Raw genomic sequence first — 22,917 nt, 5'->3', positions numbered from 1 at the left:
TTTTTATGAGCTCTGCTGCCCAATCTTCCTTTGCAGTTTCCTCCTCCTGTCCCTTGGTTTTTCTTGTTGCTCTCTGACAACCCATTTTTGTTTTATCCTGATTGCCTCAGAGTGGGAAACCTATGTAGTTCTGTATGTTAGGTTAGTAGTGTGTATGTCAGAGTGTGGGGGGGGAAGTAGTGGAGGAACTGTGGCTATGTGGGAGCGGAGTGGGGAGGGGTGGGGAGGGTTTAGGGTGAACAGGGGAGGGGAGGGTGATCGAGGGAGGGGAGGGATCAGGGGAAGTAGTGAGATGTCGGGGGTGAGGGGGGGAGTGTATGTGTCTGACCCCCAACCTCCTGGGACTTACCAGCTCTTACTTACAGTGTGTGTGTGTGTGTGTGTGTGTGTGTGTGTGTGTGTGTGTGTGTGTGTGTGTGTGTGTGTATGTGTATGTATGTGTGTGTGTGTGTGTGTGTGTGTATGTGTGTGTGTGTGTGTGTGTGTGTCTGTGTGTATGTGTGTGTGTATGTGTGTGTGTATGTGTGTGTGTGTGTGTGTGTGTGTGTGTGTGTGTGTGTGTGTGTGTGTGTGTGTGTGTGTGTGTGTGTGTGTGTGTGTGTGTGTGTGTGCGTGTCAGTGTGAGTTCTAGAGGAGGGGGTGCAGGGGTAGTGGGCACTAGGGGTTCACTTGCCCCTCCTGCCACCCATCACGTCAACAACCGTAGCATCTCACTGCTATTTTCTGGCGCTAGCAGTGTGCTATGCCACCCTAGTTGCTTGCCAAACTGCCCTCCACACTCTGCCCCGTTCTCGGATACAACAGCTGAGGTCTCCTTGTTTAAACGTTTGTGTTACTGTTTGACTAAGATGTTTTAGCTGTGTGGCGACGCTCTGAACGATGGTAGTCCCAAATGAGCACTCCTGTTTATCTATTATTTTAGCGGCATATTTCCAGTTGTAAATCCTCTTAAGCTGAGGTTAGATGTGTTTTCCTCTTGAGGTAAATTTGATCGTGACGTCATTACCTACATCAAAGGCCCCCCCTAAGTTCATTACTGGCACTGAAGAAGTGACAGCGGAAAAATTCCCTTTTGGTCCTTCGTGATTGATCTGCCGTCGATGACGTCAGGTTTGTTTTGACCGAGAGCGGCGCTCATTAGTTGAGGAGTTGTGACGTCATGAGTGAGCACGGTGCTCATTGGTGAGGGAGATGTGACGTCATGGGCGAGCTGTCTGCCGTGTGCGGCGGGATGCGGGCTCATACAACATGTTTAGTGTTCGCCTGGTGCTCGTGAGAGTTGGGTGGTGTAGCTGGCCAGGGGAGAACTTTCTTGTGTTTATACTTTCACTTTAGCTATAACCACCGTAAGTATACCTCACCTATTCCTGCCACTTGAATTATCCTAAAATATGAGCCTAACGACGAAGCTGTCGCTCAGAATTGCTATCGAAAGTGCTTTGACATTGAAGTTAGCTTGGTACGCTAAGATCTGGGCAAAACATATATTCTCAAACAGTAAGAATCATCAAAGACCTGGAGCTGGCGCAGGTCCAACAAGGTTACTGGTGAGATGCCCACCCTCAGTAGGCATGTGCTGGTGCCACACACCTGCTGAGGACACCGCTGAGGCTGCTGAAGGAGTGTGTGGAGTCTTGAAGAGGCATTGGTCAGTCTTGGTGGTGGTGGTGGCCAGGTCTGTGTTGCTTCCCTCACCCTGGCCAGACCTTCAAGGAACCTGACTCCTTTATGTTGGTGAAGGGCTCTTGATCAAGGGTACTGAAGGACCAGCATTTGGGTGGAGGGCTCTTGATTTTGGGTACTGAAGGACCTGCATGTTGGTGGAGGGCTCTTGATTTTGGGTACCGAAGGACCTGCATTTTTGTGGAGGGCTCTTGATTTTGGGTACTGAAGGACCTGCATGTTGGTGGAGGGCTCTTGATTTTGGGTACTGAAGGACATGCATGTTGGTGGAGGGCTCTTGATTTTGGGTACCGAAGGACCTGCATTTTTGTGGAGGGCTCTTGATTTTGGGTACTGAAGGACCTGCATTTTTGTGGAGGGCTCTTGATTTTGGGTACTGAAGGACCTGCATGTTGGCGGAGGGCTCTTGATTTTGGGTACTGAAGGACCTGCATGTTGGTGGAGGACTCTTGATTAAAAGTACTGAAGGACCTACCTCCATGTTGGTGAAGGGCTCTTGATCGAGGGTACTAAAGGACCTGTCTCCAAGCTGGTGAAGGGCTAGTATTGATCAAGGACCTGCTTCCATATTGAAGGGTTCTTGATCATGGGTAGTGGAGCTAGGCTCTGAGAGGTACTCCAGCCTCTCGTTAGCCTGACTTCATTAATAAGACAGTGCTTAGAATAATAATAACAGGTTAAGTTAAAACCACTGTAATAAGCATAATTTGAGTGTTACAAACCACGTATATATGACACAAATGTATGAGAGAGACGTGCACCGCTAAGTCACTTTATTATGGGAACGTTTCGCCCACATCTGTGCAGACTACGTTACTATATATTTCTTCCATTTGTATATTGGATTGAAGAGGGCCATTTTTTGTCTGTTAGACTGAAGAGGCCGCTGGTGAGAGAAATGTTTCCAGAAAAACGTGTCCTAACGTTGCATAAATCTCTTATGTACATAACCGAGTGATAATGTGGCCTCCCAAGAGGTTCCTGCCTCGCAAATATACTGACTTTCTTCAGCAAGTCATTTCAGACATTGGACCATGATCTTGCTTTGATTTCAGTAAGGCTTTTAACAGAGTCCCACACAGAAGAATATTAAAGGATTGTTGAAAAATGGTATAAAATACCGACAAGTTGAAGATTAAGACACATCTGCAGCATGTAATAAAGTTGGTAGAATTACCGACAATATGTAAAGTAAAAGGACACAAGTGCAACTAATGTGACATTTATTGTGGCAACGTTTCGCTCTCCAGGAGCTTTATCAGTAATGGCTTGATAAAGCTCCTGGAGAGCGAAACGTTGCCACAATAAATGTCACATTAGTTGCACTTGTGTCCTTTTACTTTATATCTGCAGCAGTTGGGTATCCATATTTTTGAAACGTTTCGCCTACACAGTAGGTTTCTTCAGTCAAATACAAAGGGAGCAGTAGATATCAGTCTAATCTTGGTTGATGGACTGATTGCATCTTTATTTCATTACTACTCCTTTTGTATTTGACTGAAGAAACCTACTACTGTGGAGATGAAACGTTTATCAGTAAAGATACCCAGCTGTTGCACATGTCTTAATATTCAGTGTTAAAGGAAGTGGCAGCTCATGGTATCCATGAAGATAGTCGCTCATGGATCGAATCATGGCTGACCGATAAGCAGGAAAGAGTTTGCATAAATGGGGGTGAAATTAACATAGGGACCAACCACGTGTGGCGTTCCACAAGGATCAATTTCGGACCCCATGCGGTTCATAATTTACATTGATGAGTTTGACAACGGGATAAAGCAGTGACGCAATTGGCTGACGGAAGAGAATATCAAAATTCTGTTATGACGTTAAGAGAAGGGCAAAACGTTCTTAATAAATGTCCTAATGCCGGTTTTGTATCATAGTCGCACACGTGTCGGCATTCATACTTTTTTTCAGCTCTTAAAGGGATATTGAGCCTCAGGATGTCTTGGAGAAGCTTAAGCTGTGGTCGGAGAAGTGTTTTTCAGAGTGTATTGAAAGTGTGTATACAGGCACGCACGCGCGCCAGTGTATACAAAGATACGTGACAGTATTACACATATACACACGCGTATATGTACATTTAAACGTCAGAGTATGTAAACCGATACACATAAATGTATATACACACCTCAGTGTATATATACACTATACCTCAGTGTATATACACTATACCTCAGTGTATATACACTATACCTCAGTATATATATACACTATACCTCAGTATATACACGTAAGTTGTGCAAGAAAGGTATACAATACCGACAAGATGAAAGTTAAGACAGATGTTGCACATGTGTCTTAACTTTCATCTTGTCGGTATTGTATACCTTTCTTGCACAACTTGTCAAACACTGCAACATCATGGAATCTTGGTTCAGAGGACATCTGCATGACCTTTTTCACGGCTACTACAACCGTCCCTTTGGGTATGACCTACTTCCACTGGGTAATCCCGCCTACCAGTGACTATGCCCTCGTCTGCTACACGTCCCTATCCACTGACGCCTATATAAACGCCGGTCTCCTTGCCTGTGCTCCAGACTCTACAACTACGGTGCTCTCCACACCAACTCCAAGGCTAAGGGACTGATTACCTCATCTTTTGTATATAGTTCTACTGTCTTCTAATTATGTCCTAAAAGCTGTTTTCATAAAGCCACTGGATGGGCGAAACGACAACAATAAAGATAACCAGATGTTGCACATGTGTCTTAACTTTCAACTTGTACACATAGACCTCAGTACATATACGCATACACCTGTGTGTGTGTGCATGCATGCACAGAGGTACACAGTGTGCATCAGAGAGGTACAACAGTGTTCCTACACAGAGGCACATCACAGTGTGCAATACACTGAGAGGCAGACCACAATTTACTAACACAGGATTTACCTGTGACCTGTTTCGAGCCAGGCTTCCCAGTTAATTTCACACTGGCTAGGCTGTTGCTGTTGGCGGCCCACCGGTACACATTGCCATCACAGTCTAGCTGAAGTGGCGGTCAGTGACGAAGAGAACATCGTTGTATATGTACACTTTAGAATCCTTAATTATCAAAGTAACACGAAAGGGTCTGGAAAGTGACAAAACAGTTCGGGGTCTCGTGGGTCGAGAGCACAGTGGGTTGTCAGCACAGTGCGTTGGGTTATCTTGTGGGTTGGGTTATCTTGTAGGTTAATAGTGGGTTGGGTTCTCTCGTGGATTGAAATTGGGTTGGGTTCTCTTGTTGGTTGACAGCACAGTTAGTTGGGTTATCACGTGGGTTGGGTTATCTCGTGGGTCGACAGAACAGTGGGTTGGGTTATCTCGTGGGTTGACAGTGTGGTTAAGTGATGGTTCTGCACTGCCCACTATTGTGAAGACAGTGCAGAACACGCAGCTTTTAAGACAACGCTTCGTCGTGTAGAGCTTTATCAAGTTATCAGAGTGAAACCTCGTAATATAGTTTGATATACAACGTGTCCTGTTACCTCACGGTTTTCAAAAACGGGAGATAAGAGAATGAGGTTCCATTTAAGTGGCGTACCACAGGGGTCAGTGTTGGCCCTATTGATGTTCACAATCTACATCAAGTGACGTACCACGGTCAGTGTTGACCTCGTTGTTCTCAATCTACATCAAGTGACGTACCACAGGGGTCAGTGTTGGCCCCGTTGTTGTTCTCAATCTACATCAAGTGACGTACCACAGGGGTCATTGTTGGCCCCGTTGTTCACAGTTTACATCAGCAGCTGAGAAAGCAAACATCAACACAAGCCCGACAACTAATTATGATGACAACACCCAGGATGACTTGCATTAGATGATGTGGACGACGACATGTGTATTAATGTGAGGTGCTGTGAAAACAGCACCTGCGGGGCACCTGTGAACTAAATACAGAGCTTGGGTGCGAAAAAGTCTGGTCACAGACCGGGCCGCGGGGGCGTTGACCCCCGGAACTCTCTCCAGGTAAACTCCAGGTAAACAGCCTGACTGAGAAGGCAAGCACCAGCTAAGCCTTGCCCAGGACCGCCAGCAGCAAGAGCCTGGCTGACCAGACAAGCACCAGATCACCTGGTCTAGGGCCGGGCTGCGGGAGAGGGAAAACTCACGAAACCCATAAAAGTATATAAAAGCCTAGGTAGCGGTGCACAGTTATGGAAAACTATACTTATTTCTTGTTTTTTTTTCAGTGAGGGAAATGTCAAGATTTTAGTAGAGCTGCGTTATGAGGCTTCCTGTAGTTGTGATGTAAATGGTTTAAAAAAATGACAAGTTGAAGAATGAGACGCTTGTGCAACATTTGGGAATCTTGATTGAGGAAACGTTTTGCCATCCAGTCGCTTCTTCCGTCTAATACAGAGAAGAACGGTGGAAGATGAAGAGTTAGAGGTAATCAGTCCCTCAGCTTGGAGTCGATGTGTTAAGTCCATGAAGACTGATGAACTTAACACACCGAGCGTACATAGCGGGTGAGAGGATCATCGTCGTCTAACACTGATGTAAGTTATGCGGCGCTATTGTGGTCTCCTTTTGCAGAGTAAACATTGAAAAGTTGCCTGATGAGCCAAGGTGTGATGGCTATGTGGGGCTGCGGGTGGCTAGCAGCAACAGCCTAGTTGACCTGGTGAATCGGGAGAACTGGTCTGAGACCGGGGCTTTTAGGGCAGAATAACCTCGAAACCGGTCACAGGTATGCACTGAGAAACATACGGAGAAGCATGAATCAGGTTAACCCTGTGTATCAGGTATCTTATCTGCTATCTTTATCTTTGCGAAGGTAAGAGCACCCAACTCATACTCTAACAAACAGATTAGCAACACTTGACTCACACTTTCTATGACACATTAGGAGAACTCAACGCACTCTACAACTAGAGTTAGTTACACAACCTGCACATAGATTGTGCCAAGTTAATGGTCCAAATCGGACCGAACCGTCATTATAAGTTTGAATATGTGCGGGTTATTTTTGTATTGTTCAACTCACGGTATTCTGCCTTTTTATTCAGAATTAAAAGCTGTTGTAATAAAACTGTATACATAGAAACCAGGAATACAAAAAAGAGCTTGACTGCGGCGCTAAAACAAACAAAACTTGCAACAGTAGCTTCATTTTCTACATAAACCCGACTCAGAGGATGATAAACTCTGGTTTAGCAACAGTTGATGACGAGCGCAACAAACTGCCACGTAGCGTTGTTTAAAGCAAGTAATTTTCTGAACTTTTAAAAATAGATTAGACGAGTACATGGGTTTATGAAGGCTCAGTGAGTCTTGACTAACATTGGCTGGTAGTGTTTAGTGGACTCGGGCTTCGGATATGACAGGATGCTGGATGTTTATACGAGATAAACTTTCTGGACTTTGGGTAAAAAAAGAATTATAGATAAAACAATAATAGTATCAACCTTAGAGGTTAAATCACTGAATACGTTTAATTTCACTGACTCAAGAAATCGTAATGACACGATTGCAAACAAACCATACCCCCGGCCGGGATTGAACCCGCGGTCATAGTCTCAAAACTCCAGCCCGTCGCGTTAGCCACTAGACTTGCAAACAAACCATACCCCCGGCCGGGATTGAACCCGCGGTCATAGTCTAGTGGCTAACGCGACGGGCTGGAGTTTTGAGACTCTATGACCGCGGGTTCAATCCCGGCCGGGGGTATGGTACGTTTAATTTCGTAATGTAAAAATAAGAATGTTTTACGAAATTATAGTAAACTACTATGGTGTTGATGTACAGAAGGTGGAAGATGGGCACAGCCACTGGACACAGCCGGTGGGCACAGCCGGTGGGCACAGCCACTGGACACAACAGTAAATGAAGCTGTCAGCTTGTATGTTAGGGTTTGTTGGAAGCAACGGAAACGAGGGATGCTGGACGCTGCCACAACATCTTGGTCGAGAGGGAGGGACGGGGAGAGGAGATACCAGGAGTGTCAGTCGAATTCAGTTCTGAAGGCTTTCGAAAGTGGCAACGGCAGTCGGGTTCACTTTAGAAGGCCTAGGAAAATACCAGTGTCAGTCAGGTTCACTTTAGAAGGCTTATGAAAGTACCAGTGGCAATCAGGTTTAAGATTTCGTTCGGATTTTTAACCCGGAAGGTTAGCCACCCAGGATAACCCAAGAAAGTCAGTGCGTCATCGAGGACTAACTTATTTCCATTGGGGTCCTTAATCTTGTCCCCCAGGATGCGACCCACACCAGTCAACTAACACCCAGGTACCAGTTTGCTGCTAGGTGAATCGAACCCGGGCCCTCCGTGTGTGAAGCGGGAGCTTTAGCCACCAGGCCACCAGGTTTACTTTAGAAAACCTGGGAAAGTACCAGTGGCAGTTAGGTTCACTTTAGAAGACCCGAGGAAGTACCAGGTTCACTTTTGAAGGCTTATTAATGTGTGTAAGCAGTTTATTCACCGAGTTGTTACCTCCTGGTATACACATTGGTGTGCGTGTCCAGCGTGTGTGCGCACGCTCGTGTGCACACTGTGTGCGTCTCCACACGTGTCACTATAACTCAAAGAAAAACGACTAAGTTGGACTTAACATTAATTTGTCAAATTTCGTTCGCTTTTCACTTGAAAAGAGAATTTAAAAATATTTTCCACATCAAACCCACACGATATCACGGTTGAATATGGATGTCTATTTCTCCAGTAATATCCAAAACTGTGTGAGCCATTGCCTGACTTATTTTTTTAAAAGAACTTGTGCCGAGGAATTTTGCTCGATAAATCACACAGGATCGAGGTTAGCCAGGTGGAGTTCGACTCTCCTCTGACGCAGTCTCAAAGTTTCCGGTACCTATTGACAGAAAAGTAGGATTTAATTCCTTGTGGGGCCTCCAGTGGGTGCACTAACGGTTGGGTCTGGCGCGTTCTGTCACGCGCGCTGTCTGGCGCGTTCTGTCTCGCACGTTCATTGTGTTAGTTGATACCTGAAGGATGCTTCCGGGGGTCAACGCCCCCGCCGCTAGGTCCCAGACTCTGCCTCCTGGTGGATCAAGGTCTGATCAACCGGGCTGTTACTACTGGTCGTATGCTGTCCGGCGTACGAACCACAAACCGTCTGGTCAGGAACTGATTTGATAAAATGGTTCATTTCTCTCTTGAAGATAACCAAGGGTCTGTTAGTAATCCCCTTTAAGTATAATGGGGGGCTCTTGAATAGCCTTGGTCCCCTTACACTTGATGTTTTCCCCCAGGATACCCTTCTCATCCCTGCTTTTCACTGGGGATATTTTGCAGAGTCTGCTAAGTCTGCTTTCGTAGGGAGTGATTTATGTGCAGATTTGGGACCAGTCCCACTAGGATTTTCCGGATGTAAAGTATGATGTATCTTTCTTGCCTTCGTTCCAAGGAGTACAGGTCAAGAGACTCCTAACTTTCCCAGTAAGGTACTTGAGTGAACTTGTACGTGCGGTGAAGGTTCACTGTACATTCTCTAGATCTAAAATTCTCCTGCTTTGAATGAGGCCGTTAATATATAACAGTATTCTAGCCTAGAGAGAGCAAGTGACTTGAAGAGGATCATCATTGGTTTGGGGTCCTTTGTTTTGAAAGTTCTCATTATCCATCCTATCATTTTTCACGCGGTTGTGACGATGACAGTGCTGTGATCCTGAGAGCCAGTTCCTCTGACATCACCGCTATGTCCTACACGTTAGCTTTTCTCTTTACAGAGTATTTAAAATTAGTTTTATACTCCATTCTAGCTTTTATTTCTTCACTTTTTTCCCACTGCCGAGTAACTGAAATTTGTCCTCATAGAACATCATATTTTTTTTTCGCGGCCCACTGGAAAACTTGGCGTATATGAGCCTCGAGATTTACAGTATCTTTAATGGAGCGTTCATTGTCTTGTAGTTGAGTATTCACTGTGTCTTAAATATGCGTTCAGTACATCGTAGTGGTGCGTTCATCACGGTCTTGGGAGATTTTATTCCTTTATTCCTGACACTAGTTCGTAATTTTTATTGTAGTAACAGTTGTCATTTTTATTCCCTTATGCTTTTTCGAATATTTCGTGGATGAATGGTTCAGAGAACCGACTGATTACCTCATTCTCCTGTTCTTCAAGATTCTCCTTTGTATGGACTGATGAAGCCACTGTGTGGCGAAACGTTTCCTCAATAAAGATACCCAAGAGTTGCACATGTGTCTAATTTATCAACATGTCGGTTCTGTGAACCATTCAGCTACAGTCCTGTCAGACACTGCAACTTCTTGGGATCTTAATACCTGGGAATTCTTCGCTTGCCTAACCCTTGGGCACGACCTACTTCCACATTGAACAAATGTGACACCACCTACGTCTGCTGCGCCTCTCCTGCCTACAGTATATAAGCTGCTTCTCCGCACATATGCTGTATTCTATTCAAGATTGATGGACTGACCACATCGACTTAAGGTTGAGGGACTGATTACCTCATTCTCTTGTTCTTCAAGATTCTCCTTTGTATGGACTGATGAAGCCACTGTGTGGCGAAACGTTTCCTCAATAAAGATACCCAAGAGTTGCACATGTGTCTAATTTATCAACATCGAATATTTCGTCTTTTTGTTTATTCTTTTAGCCAGGTTCTCGACCCCTTGTTCAAGAGATTAAGGGTGACAAGTAGCTGTCCCTGACAGTATAAGTCCCCACTCCCTTGATTAAGGTGGCAAGGAGTTGTCGTGTGGCCTTATTTACACCCTGGACCCCTTGATCTAGGGACTGAGTAATATGGCTTTATTTAAGTCATTTATTTTACCCTTCATCCACAAGGGAAAGGGGTACCACTGAAGGCAATAGAGATACCCCTTTCCTCTGACTCAAATCTGACTGCCTCTTTTACCCCTAGGCGTTGTATCATTTCTACGGGTTTAATACATTCAGTAATAATAATAATAATAATAATAATAATAACCACAAGCAGTGTTATTTTCCCTCTGAATTCATGTACAGTTTATACAGTTATACCTGGAGGGTAAAAAGTTTATACAGTTATACCTGGAGGGTAAAAAGTTTATACAGTTATACCTGGAGGGTAAAAAGTTTATACAGTTATACCTGGAGGGTAAAAAGTTTATACAGTTATACCTGGAGGGTAAAAAGTTTATACAGTTATACCTGGAGGGTAAAAAGTTTATACAGTTATACCTGGAGGGTAAAAAGTTTATACAGTTATACCTGGAGGGTAAAAAGTTGCGCTAATAAAAACGTCCTGGTTACCGCATGTCTTTTCTTACGTGTCAGTAATACTGCAGCATGATAATTAAGATACTTGTGCAACACTTAAGTATTTATTTCTGAAACGTTTCGCCTTCAGACTGACGAAACCTACTGTGTAGGCGAAACGTTTCAACAATAAGATGCCCAACTGTTGCACATGTGGAAGAATTGAGACACTTATGCAATACATGGGAATCTTTATTGAAGAAACGTTTCGCCACACAGTGGCTTCATCAGTCCAATACAAAGTAGAAATGGGTAAGGAAAGGAGAAGTTTGAGGTAATCAGTCCCTCAACCTGGAATCGATGTGTTCAGTCCATCACTCTTGTAGGAAGTGCAGCATAGGGCCAGAGAGGTGGCTTATATACTGCAGTCAGATGAGGTGAAGCAGGAGGAGGCGGGATCACAGTGGGACCTGCCACTAGTGTAAGTAGGTCGTCGTCCAAAGGTTGGGCAAGCGTTGAAGCCTTTGTACGAAGATCCCATGATGTTGCAGTGTTTGACAGATGTGATGAATGGTTTAGAAAACCGACAAGTTGAAGAATTGAGACACTTATGCAACACATCGATTCCAGGTTGAGGGACTGATTACCTCAAACTTCTCCTCTCCTTACCCTTTTCTACTTTGTATTGGACTGATGAAGCCACTGTGTGGCAAAACGTTTCTTGAACATCAAAATGGTATACAATACCGACAGGTTGGTAGGTTAGACACATAGGCAACAGTTAGGCAACTTAATTCCGAAACGTTTCGCTTCACAGTATGCTTCTTCAGTCGAATACAGAAAGTAGGCAGGAACAGTAGAGAAGATGTAATCAGTCCATCACCCTTGAAGTCGTACAATTTGAGGTTGTCAGTCCCTCAGCCTGGAGAAGTTCAGTTCCATAGTCAGGAACTGAACTATGGAACTGAACTTCTCCAGGCTGAGGGACTGACAACCTCAAATTCTACGACTTCAAGGGTGATGGACTGATTACATCGTCTTCTCTACTGTTCCTGCCTACTTTCTGTATTCGACTGAAGAAGCCTACTGTGAAGCGAAACGTTTCGGAATAAAGTTGCCTAACTGTTGCCTGTTGTGCAAGAAAGGTATAAAATACCGACAATATGAAAGTTAAGACACATGTGCAACATCTGGATATCTTTATTGTAGTAGACGTTTCGCCATCCAGTGGCTTTATCAATACAGATTCTAGGACATAATAGGAAGACAGTAGAGCTATATACAAAAGATGAGGTAATCAGTCCCTCGGCCTTGGAGTTAGTGTTCACAGCATCGTGGTGGAGGAGAGTCTGGAGCAAAGGCAAGAAGACTGGCGCTTTTTATAGGCGTCACTGAATGGGACGGGCAGCAGACGAGGGCAGTCACTGGTAGGCGGGATTCCCCAGTGGAAGTAGGTCCTTCCCAAAGAGATGGGTTAGTTGCAGCAGCCGTGAAGAAGGTCTTGTAGATGTCCTCTGCTGCAACTAACCCATCTCTTTGGGAAGGACCTACTTCCACTGGGGAATCCCGCCTACCAGTGACTGCCCTCGTCTGCTGCCCGTCCCATTCAGTGACGCCTATAAAAAGCGCCAGTCTTCTTGCCTTTGCTCCAGACTCTCCTCCACCACGATGCTGTGAACACTAACTCCAAGGCCGAGGGACTGATTACCTCATCTTTTGTATATAGCTCTACTGTCTTCCTATTATGTCCTAGAATCTGTATTGATAAAGCCACTGGATGGCGAAACGTCTACTACAATAAAGATATCCAGATGTTGCACATGTGTCTTAACTTTCATATTGTCGGTATTTTATACCTTTCTTGCACAACTTGTCAGACACTGCAACATCATGGAATCTTGGTTCAGAGGACATCTACAAGACCTTCTTCACGGCTGCTGCAACTAACCCATCTCTTTGGGAAGGACCTACTTCCACTGGGGAATCCCGCCTACCAGTGACTGCCCTCGTCTGCTGCCCGTCCCATTCAGTGACGCCTATAAAAAGCGCCAGTCTTCTTGCCTTTGCTCCAGACTCTCCTCCACCACGATGCTGTGAACACTAACTCCAAGGCCGAGGGACTGATTACCTCATCTTTTGTATATAGCTCTACTGTCTTCCTATTATGTCCTAGAATCTGTATTGATAAAGCCACTGGATGGCGAAACGTCTACTACAATAAAGATATCCAGATGTTGCACATGTGTCTTAACTTTCATATTGTCGGTATTTTATACCTTTCTTGCACAACTTGTCAGACACTGCAACATCATGGAATCTTGGTTCAGAGGACATCTACAAGACCTTCTTCACGGCTGCTGCAACTAACCCATCTCTTTGGGAAGGACCTACTTCCACTGGGGAATCCCGCCTACCAGTGACTGCCCTCGTCTGCTGCCCGTCCCATTCAGTGACGCCTATAAAAAGCGCCAGTCTTCTTGCCTTTGCTCCAGACTCTCCTCCACCACGATGCTGTGAACACTAACTCCAAGGCCGAGGGACTGATTACCTCATCTTTTGTATATAGCTCTACTGTCTTCCTATTATGTCCTAGAATCTGTATTGATAAAGCCACTGGATGGCGAAACGTCTACTACAATAAAGATATCCAGATGTTGCACATGTGTCTTAACTTTCTAACTGTTGCCTATGTGTCTAACCTACCAAAACGTTTCTTCAGTAAAGATTCCCATGTGTTGCATAAGTGTCTCAATTCTTCAACTTGTCGGTTTTCTAAACCAAAACCATTCATCACATGTTGCACATGTGTCTTAATCATCATACATGTGCCCCTTTCATCAACTTTTCGGTGTTGTATTTCACTTCTAAGACGGTTTTATGTCTCTTGTTTGCGTCTGTGACGTAAGTTACTTGCATTGTAGTTGCTGATTTGTACTCCGTTATTTACATTGTTAACGGAATTCCATGTTAGCCTGATTGATTTATGAGGGTTAGTCTTGTCCGTGGGTTTGACAAGGACCTGCCAAGTGTGGGTCAGTAGGCCCGCTGCAGGGGGGTGAGTACTGTCTCTCACTGTGAGGAGGCTGTAGGTGGGGAGGTAGCAACGGGTACCAGCAGTGAGGTGCAGCCCAGCACCTGCTACAAGTGGCGAGTTGTTCACAGTAATGGGAGGCGCATCAGAGTAAGGAAAGTTAAGAGTGAAGATCTGAAGGTAGGAAATCGCTTCTCTGTTCTCCAGGATGAATGTACTTCAGTGGCCAGTGAAGGTAAGGGTACTACTGCCCCTGCTAATGAAGGTAAGCGCATTCTTGTGGTTGGTGACTCTCAGGTAAGATATGTTGACCGTGCTTTTTGTAATAGGAATAAGAAGATGAGAGATAGAGTGTGCTTCCCTGGAGCTGGTGTTGGGGACATTGTCAACAGACTGGATAATATCATGTCAGGTAATGGGAACAAGCCCATTATCTGTCTCAGTGCTGGTGGAAATGATATTGGGAAGGGTAGGAGAGAAGAGCTGCTAGATAAGTACAGGTCAGCTATAGATTTCATTAAGTCTAAGGGAGGGATCCCAATCATATGTAGCATCTTGCCTAGAAGGGGAGTAGGAAATGAATGGTTGTCTAGGGCAATTGGTGTAAATTGCTGGCTAGACAGATACTGCAAGGAACTTGCAATCCCATTCATTGACAACTGGAACAACTTTTATGGCAAACATGATATGTATGCAAGGGATGGGGTTCATCTCTCTGGGGCAGGGGTGGTAGCACTTGCAGACTCGATTGAGAAGGCCATTGGTGAAATGCCTATGATTTTAAACTGATGGAAGATAGAGGTATGGGTGTGTGTGGGAAACAAGCAGGTTGCAACACTAGGGTTGGAAACAGTAAATGTATAAAAGGCATTCAGCATGAAGTTATAAATAAAGACAATAGAACAGGTCAGAAAACAAAGGGGGACAGCAGAGGGCAGCAAGGGACTAGCTCCCTTAAGGTTTACTATACTAATAGCAGGAGTGTTAGAAATAAGATAGATGAGCTAAGATTAATTGCAAGTGCAGGAAACATAGATATTATTGCTATAACAGAGACCTGGCTCAATCTGAAAGATAGAGAGATGCCATCTGAATGTCACATACAAGGCTATAAATTATTCCACACTGACAGGGTCAACAGGAAAGGTGGTGGAGTAGCGATGTATGTCAGAGACAATTTAAATTGTTGTGTTAGACAAGATATTAAATTAGAAGCGTCAGCCACTGAATCTGTTTGGTTACAGCTTCTCGAGGGCCGAGAAAAACTAATTTTGGGTGTGATTTACAGGGCCCCAAATCTTGATAGGGAGTGCAGTAAACTTCTATGGGACGAAATTCGTAAGGCATCTACATACGAAAATGTTGTGCTAATGGGAGATTTCAACTATAGACAGATTGACTGGAGCAATTTGACAGGAAATTTAGAGTCGGGTGACTTTCTTGATACGATCCAGGATTGTTTTTTAAAACAGTTTGTGACAGAGCCAACTAGGGGAAATAACCTCCTTGACTTGGTTCTTGCCAGTAGGGAAACACTAATTAATAATCTTGAGGTTAATGATGAGCTTGGGGAGAGTGATCACAAATCACTCAGTTTTAACATATCATGGAATTCCCCTAATAATGGCAATCAAGTCTCCGTCCCTGACTTTCGCTTGGCTGATTTCATAGGACTGAAAAATTACTTAGGTGGGCTGAACTGGAATGACCTGACTAGGGGTCAGGTAGGTGGTGATGGTTGCCGATATGATGCTTTCCAGGGCATAGTTCTAGCTGCTCAGTCAAATTATGTTCCAAATAGGGAAATCAGATCAAACAAAAATGATCCTAAATGGATGAACAATAGATTAAAATATCTGATTGGTCAAAAGAGAGGCATATATAGGCAAATCAAAAGAGGAGAGGGGCAATTAAGAAATCGATATATTCAGTTAAAGAGAGAAATAAAAAAGGGAATTAGAAAAGCAAAAAGAGATTATGAGGTTAAAGTTGCAAGAGAATCGAAGACTAACCCAAAAGGATTCTTTCAGGTATACAGAAGTAAGATCAGGGACAAGATAGGCCCACTCAAAAGTTCCTCGGGTCAGCTCACTGACAGTGATAAGGAAATGTGTAGAATTTTTAACACATACTTCCTCTCAGTTTTTACACAGGAGGATACCAGTGATATTCCAGTAATGATAAATTATGTAGAACAGGACGATAATAAACTGTGCACTATTAGGGTCACAAGTGACATGGTCCTTAGGCAAATAGATAAATTAAAACCTAACAAATCCCCAGGCCCTGATGAACTGTATGCAAGGGTTCTAAAGGAATGTAAAGAGGAGCTTAGCACACCTTTGGCTAATCTTTTCAACATATCACTACAAACTGGCATGGTGCCAGATAAGTGGAAAATGGCAAATGTGATACCTATTTTCAAAACAGGTGACAGGTCCTTAGCTTCGAACTATAGACCAATAAGCCTAACCTCCATAGTGGGAAAATTTATGGAATCAATAATTGCCGAGGCAGTTCGTAGCCACCTTGAAAAGCATAAATTAATCAACGAATCTCAGCATGGTTTTACAAAGGGACGTTCCTGCCTTACGAATTTATTAACTTTTTTCACTAAGGTATTTGAGGAGGTAGATCATGGTAACGAATATGATATTGTGTATATGGACTTCAGTAAGGCTTTTGACAGGGTCCCACATCAGAGACTATTGAGGAAAATTAAAGCACATGGAATAGGAGGAGAAATTTTTTCCTGGATAGAGGCATGGTTGACAAATAGGCAGCAGAGAGTTTGCATAAATGGGGAGAAATCAGAGTGGGGAAGCGTCACGAGCGGTGTTCCACAGGGGTCAGTGTTGGGCCCCCTGCTGTTCACAATCTACATAAACGACATAGATGAGGGCATAAAGAGCGACATCGGCAAGTTTGCCGATGACACCAAAATAGGCCGTCGAATTCATTCTGACGAGGACATTCGAGCACTCCAGGAAGATTTGAATAGACTGATGCAGTGGTCGGAGAAGTGGCAGATGCAGTTTAATATAGACAAATGCAAAGTTCTAAATGTTGGACAGGACAATAACCATGCCACATATAAACTAAATAATGTAGATCTTAATATTACGGATTGCGAAAAAGATTTAGGAGTTCTGGTTAGCAGTAATCTGAAACCAAGACAACAGTGCATAAGTGTTCGCAATAAAGCTAATAGAATCCTTGGCTTCATATCAAGAAGCATAAATAATAGGAGTCCTCAGGTTGTTCTTCAACTCTATACATCCTTGGTTAGGCCTCATTTAGATTATGCTGCACAGTTTTGGTCACCGTATTACAGAATGGATATAAATTCTCTGGAAAATGTACAAAGGAGGATGACAAAGATGATCCCATGTATCAGAAACCTTCCCTATGAGGATAGACTAAGGGCCCTGAAACTGCACTCTCTAGAAAGACGTAGAATTAGGGGGGATATGATTGAGGTTTATAAGTGGAAGACAGGAATAAATAAAGGGGATGTAAATAGTGTGCTGATAATATCTAGCCTAGACAGGACTCGCAGCAATGGTTTTAAGTTGGAAAAATTCAGATTCAGGAGGGATATAGGAAAGTACTGGTTTGGTAATAGAGTTGTGGATGAGTGGAACAAACTCCCAAGTACCGTTATAGAGGCCAGAACGTTGTGTAGCTTTAAAAATAGGTTGGATAAATACATGAGTAGATGTGGGTGGGTGTGAGTTAGACCTGATAGCTTGTGCTAACGGGTCGGTTGCCGTGTTCCTCCCTTGAGTCAATGTGACCTGACCTGACTAGGTTGGGTGCATTGGCTTAAGCCGGTAGGGACTTGGACCTGCCTCGCATGGGCCAGTAGGCCTTCTGCAGTGTTCCTTCGTTCTTATGTTCTTATGTTCTTACTCCACCCTGAGGTGTGCCCGCATCAGTTTAGTCACTGTGCTACTCCTGACACCTCTGTTTATGACAGACTTTATCTGTTGCTGTGGCATTTCTGCATTCATGTTAGTAGCATTCTTCTGGCACTTGTGTGATAAGGTCTCTGTTGCGTTAAAGGTTTTGAGGAGGTCAACAAGGCTGCCTTTGTGCCAAGGCTTTGCCTGGTGAAATACTCTGCAAAGCAAGCTTGGGTGCTTCTCGCAGAAAGGAACCCATAGAGTGGGAGAAGTTGCTGTCTGCGCTGGACTGCGTGCTTCTAGCACCAACAGACTGACTGATTAGGCCATTGACTGTGTCTAAAGCACTCTTAACTTTGTCTGAAATACTCTTAACTTTGAAAATATTTGTATAGTGATACAAATGTATTGTTTCTTGAAGAACGCTTGGGGTATTGTGTGCCGCCTGTGAGAGTACTTTCACTCTCATGATGAACGACACTGCCCAGTTAAAAAAAAAAAAAAAACTCTGGGCAGAATATGAAAATATACTCCCCCACCCCTGGTCTGTTAACTCACGTTACGGGGGAAGGGGGGGGGGAGCCTGAACCCATGTCAAGTGAGTCCTGAAACTCGCTTGCCATGGGTTAACCTCCCCATCCTCCCCTGTTCCGTGATTTGTTTGCAATCTATGTTGTTACGATTTCGTGAGTCGTCTAGTCTTTTGCTTATCCCGTATCCATCTTTTCCCAGATCGATCCTCACTATTTCATAGTATATTATGCAATGATCACCAACGAGCAGTAAAAAAAATGCAAAATAACCAGCTTCCCAAGCGATGTATAACCCTTCCCGTGAAGAATTTGACACACATGAAACATCTGGGTATCTTTACTGTATGTTTAGTAAAAGGGCACAAGTGCAACTAATGGAACATTTTATTGTGGCAACGTTTCGCTCTCAAGAAACTTTGTCAAGCCGTCACCAGCATTAATACAGTCTTTACTGTAGATGTTTCGCCATCCAGTGGGTTTATTAATACAAATTCAAGGACATAAGACAGTAGAACTATGTACAAAAAAAGGAGGTAATCAGTCCCTCAGCCTTGAAGTTGCTGAAGAGCACCATACTTGTGAAGAATCTGAAGCACAGATGTTGCACATAATAATAATAATAATAATAATATTATTATTATTTCTTTAAGTATACGATACTTAGACATGTCGGTATTGTATACCATGCATGTACAACCCCTACGATGTGTGGCTCGTGAAAAGCCGGAACTCTAATACACAGCCAAACACACGAATTGATACAGTCGTGTGTCCGCCTTTCAAACACACTCGCACATTTAAAAGTCCATCTAATTTATTTCCATTGAAGTTTAGCTAATTTAGTTCCATTAGAGTTGCATTTTTTGTTTTGGTGCAGTATACTTGCTTTTGTTATTCGAGTTTACAATGGTAATAGCAGGATCACTCTTAATGTGAGTAGAGTAACTACTCAGCTGGAAACGGATAACCTCCTACACACAGGTAATGTAAATTCGACACTGATAATGTAAATGCGACGCAGGTAATGTAAATGCAACGCAGGTAATATAATTGCGACACGGGTAATGTAAATGCCACGCAGGTAATGTAAATGCGACAAAAAATAGAATAATGTTCAATGTGAACAAATTCCAGTTGCTCAGATGTGCAAAAAATATAAGGAACTCGTTAGGGGGACGATATACAAAACACAAGAGGGTCGCTCCTATAGAACGAAATTAATACGCAAAAGAGCTATACCTATGATTTCCGGGGTCAACGCCCCCACGGCCAGGGCCTTTCGAGTATAATAATGGCAGCTGACCTACCTTTTAAGGAACACAATGACGCAAATGTTGTGGATAATGAAAACTCTTGAAACAAGGGAAATAATGACAGTGATGACACCATTCAGGTGACTTGTGCCCTCTCGCCTAGAGTACTGCTTAGTGTTAACAGCCCCGTCCAAGGCGAGAGAGACAGCAGAGCTGGAGATAAAAGCCAAAAGGAACCGGAAATGTTCTCTCTGGAGAGAAGGCGAGAGAAATGTGCAGTAATATGGTTTAGAGAGACACGTGAGTAAACACTAGGATATATTACAAAACGTTTCGGTCCTGGGACCTTGAACACGTTTTCTAATAAATATGTCCTAGTGTTTACGTAAACACTAGGACATTTACGTCAGTATCATTCAACAAGGTCTATACCATGAGGTAATATGCACATGTAAGACACTGGTGGACCTTGTCTTAAATTACTCGTTACCACAACACGGTTCATCCTCTTCATAACAAACAATATTTAACTGTTAAGACATTCAAATGGGTGACTTTTTAACAAGCCGTACACACTGATTAACGTATTTTGATTTTTCTTGCGAGTTTCGTGGCTCCCTATTTTCTGTTCAGAACTTTCCCAGCCTTTATCTTCTATTTTATTTATTTGCTGTATTGTATATTACTATTGTTTTATTTTTTATTGTTATAGGACAGTCTAACTTAGCTTAACTTAACCTACATAAAATACATCGAGAAATGACTCAGGATGAATCATATTGATAAATCTTATTGTAGCCTACGGAGCTTACGAACTGGCCTGGAATTTTACGATTCACTTGTCATCGGTTCATACCCCCACCCGTTCCGTGGTTAGACCTAGAAAGTTACTGCAAACCATGGGTGAGAAGCTCCCACAGTATTAGCGAGGGTGGATTGCCGCAACAGTTTACTGGAGAGACATGGGAGGGGGTATACAACAGACCCAGTGTAAAGCAGAGGAGCCATGGGCACAATGCGAGAGCACTGTATCAACATCTGTGGTCCAGGACTCTTAAATCTGCTACCAGAAGATGTCAGAAATATTTCTGGAATCCAGTGTAGAAGTCTTCAAGAAGGAAACTGGATCACTACCTCCGCGGTGAGCCAGGTCAACCAGGCTGTGAAGGATATGTTTAGCGGCGGGCCGCCAACGGCAACAAGGAGGCCTGACCAAGGGAACAGGAAATCTGAAATTGGTCACAGGTAAAGCACAGTTCATGCAAGACTGACCTGTATGGCTAGAAGTAAACGAGTCATTTTTTCTAGCGAGAAAGTGAGTCAGTTAATTACCTCCATCCCTCCTCCTCCTCTTTCTCTCTCTCTCTCTCTCTCTCTCTCTCTCTCTCTCTAAGTTTGTTCATCATAAGTTATACGCTACAAATGCCTTTTTTTTTTGTTTCCTTATGAACCAAGTTCTTTAAAAAACTTGAGATACTGGATTAGACAGCCTAAGTTAGTGAAAAAATTAAATTTGGTCTTGAGCTCAGTGGGTGGTTGTTAGCTTGTCAGTGTGGTGGTTAAGTTGTCAGTGTGGTTGTTGTCAGTGGGGTTGTTAGGTTGTCAGTGTGGCTGTTAAGTTGTCAGTGTGGCTGTTGTCAGTGTGGCTGTTGTCAGTGTGGCTGTTAAGTTATCAGTGTGGTTAAGTTGTCAGTGTTAAGTTGTCACTGTGGTTGTTAAGTTGTCAGTGTGGTTATCAGTGTCTGTTAAGTTGTCAGTGTGGTTATCAGTGTCTCTGTTAAGTTGTCAGTGCCTTTGTTAAGTTGTCAGTGTGGTTGTCTGGTTGTAAACTTGGTTCATTAATTGTCAGTGTGATTGGTTATTACCGTGGTTATTTGGTTGTCATTGTGGCATTCACCTGAAGGCTTGGTTTGAGAGCTGGTCCTGTCCTGCCCCGCCCCGTCCTGCCCTGCCCTGTTCTGCTCCGCATTGACCTGCTTTGCCCTGCCCTGCCCTGCCCTGCCCTACCTGGTGCCTACCTGGAGGGTATTCCGGGGATCAACGCCCCCGCGGCCCGATCCACGACCAGGCCTCCCAGTGGATCAGGGCCTGATCAACCAGGCTGTTACTGCTGGCCGCACGTAGTCCAAACGTACGAATCACAGCCCGGCTGATCCGGCACCGACTTCAGGTATCTGTCCGGCTAACTCTTGAAGGCAGCCAGAGGCCTATTGGTAATTTCCCTTTTTGCATAGTGGGAGGCTGTTGAACAGTCTTGGGTATCAGACACTTACGGTGTTTTTTCTCTTAGTGTACCAAATGGCGCCCCTACTTTTCATTGGGGGTATTTTGCATTGCCTGCCCAGTCTTGTACTTTCGTAGGGAGTGATTTCTGTGTGCAGATTCGGGACCATTCCTTCTAGGATTTTCCAAGTGTAGATTATGATGTATATCTCTCACCTGTGTTCCAGCGAGTACAAGTCAAGTGCTTCCAAGCGTTCCCAGTAGTTAAGGTGCTTGACAGAACTTATATGTGCAGTAAAGGATCTCTGTACACTCTCTAGATCTGCGATTTCACCTGCTTTGAACGGAGATGTTTATGTACAGCAATATTCCAACCTAGAGAGAACAAGTGATTTGAAAAGGATCATCATTGGCTTGGCGTCATTTTCTTTGCAGTTGTGATCGTGGCACTGTTGTGATCCTTGAAAGTGAGATCCTCAGACATTACCACTCCCTGACCTGCTCCGCCTTGCCCTCCTTTGCCCTGCTCCGCCCTGCCTCTGACTGTGATTGAGTCAACTTACTGGCAGGTGAAGCAGTGACCAAGCCGCACTCTGTCATCTTGGATCCACCTGACTGTTACTATTTGCAGTTTCCATGACTTGCAGTGGAGAGAGAAAGATTGTGGTTATAGGTGATGAGGAATGATTGTGGGCGATCTGAACCTCTATACCCCTTGCTGCTGCTGCTGCTGCTGCTGCTGCTGCTGCTGCTGCTGCTGCTGCTGCTGCTGCTGCTGCTGCTGCTGCTGCTGCTGCTGCTGCTGCTGCTGCTGTTCCTGTTCCTGCTGCTGCTGCTGCTGCCGCTGCCGCCGCCGCCGCCGCCGCCGCCAACACTACTACTACCACCACTATTACTACTATTACCACCCTCACCACTACTATTACCACCCCACCACTACTACCACCCCCACCACTACTACTGCTACCACCACCGCCGCCGCCACCACTACCACCACTGCTACTGCTACCACCGCCGCCGCCACCACTACTACTACTACACGTCTCAGGGGAGATGGGAAGTATATAGACTTGCCCAGACATCTAAGGAGAGATGGGAAGTGTTTCACTCTGGAGTGATGAGTGTCAGTCAGAC

The 22,917-nt window shown here is 44.2% G+C and overlaps 1 protein-coding gene across 5 annotated transcripts in view; it reads left to right on the top strand.

Annotated features, from left to right (window-relative positions):
- Positions 1-1,111: 1,111 nt before the first annotated feature.
- LOC138852565 (hexosaminidase D) overlaps positions 1,112-22,917 on the top strand; it is a 330,048-nt gene continuing 308,242 nt past the window's right edge. For 3 of the 5 annotated variants that reach the window (XM_070084102.1, XM_070084100.1, XM_070084101.1), the window contains exon 1: positions 1,236-1,346. The gene's annotated coding sequence lies outside the window, so the exon portion shown is untranslated. Of the gene's footprint in view, positions 1,347-5,865; positions 7,190-22,917 lie in introns of those variants that run through there. The other 2 variants (XR_011391874.1, XM_070084103.1) reach the window with 2 other exon arrangements.

Source organism: Cherax quadricarinatus, chromosome 11, assembly GCF_038502225.1.
Source record: "Cherax quadricarinatus isolate ZL_2023a chromosome 11, ASM3850222v1, whole genome shotgun sequence".
Taxonomy (NCBI): Eukaryota; Metazoa; Arthropoda; class Malacostraca; order Decapoda; family Parastacidae; genus Cherax; species Cherax quadricarinatus.
This window is presented reverse-complemented; position numbering and strand designations above follow the sequence as displayed.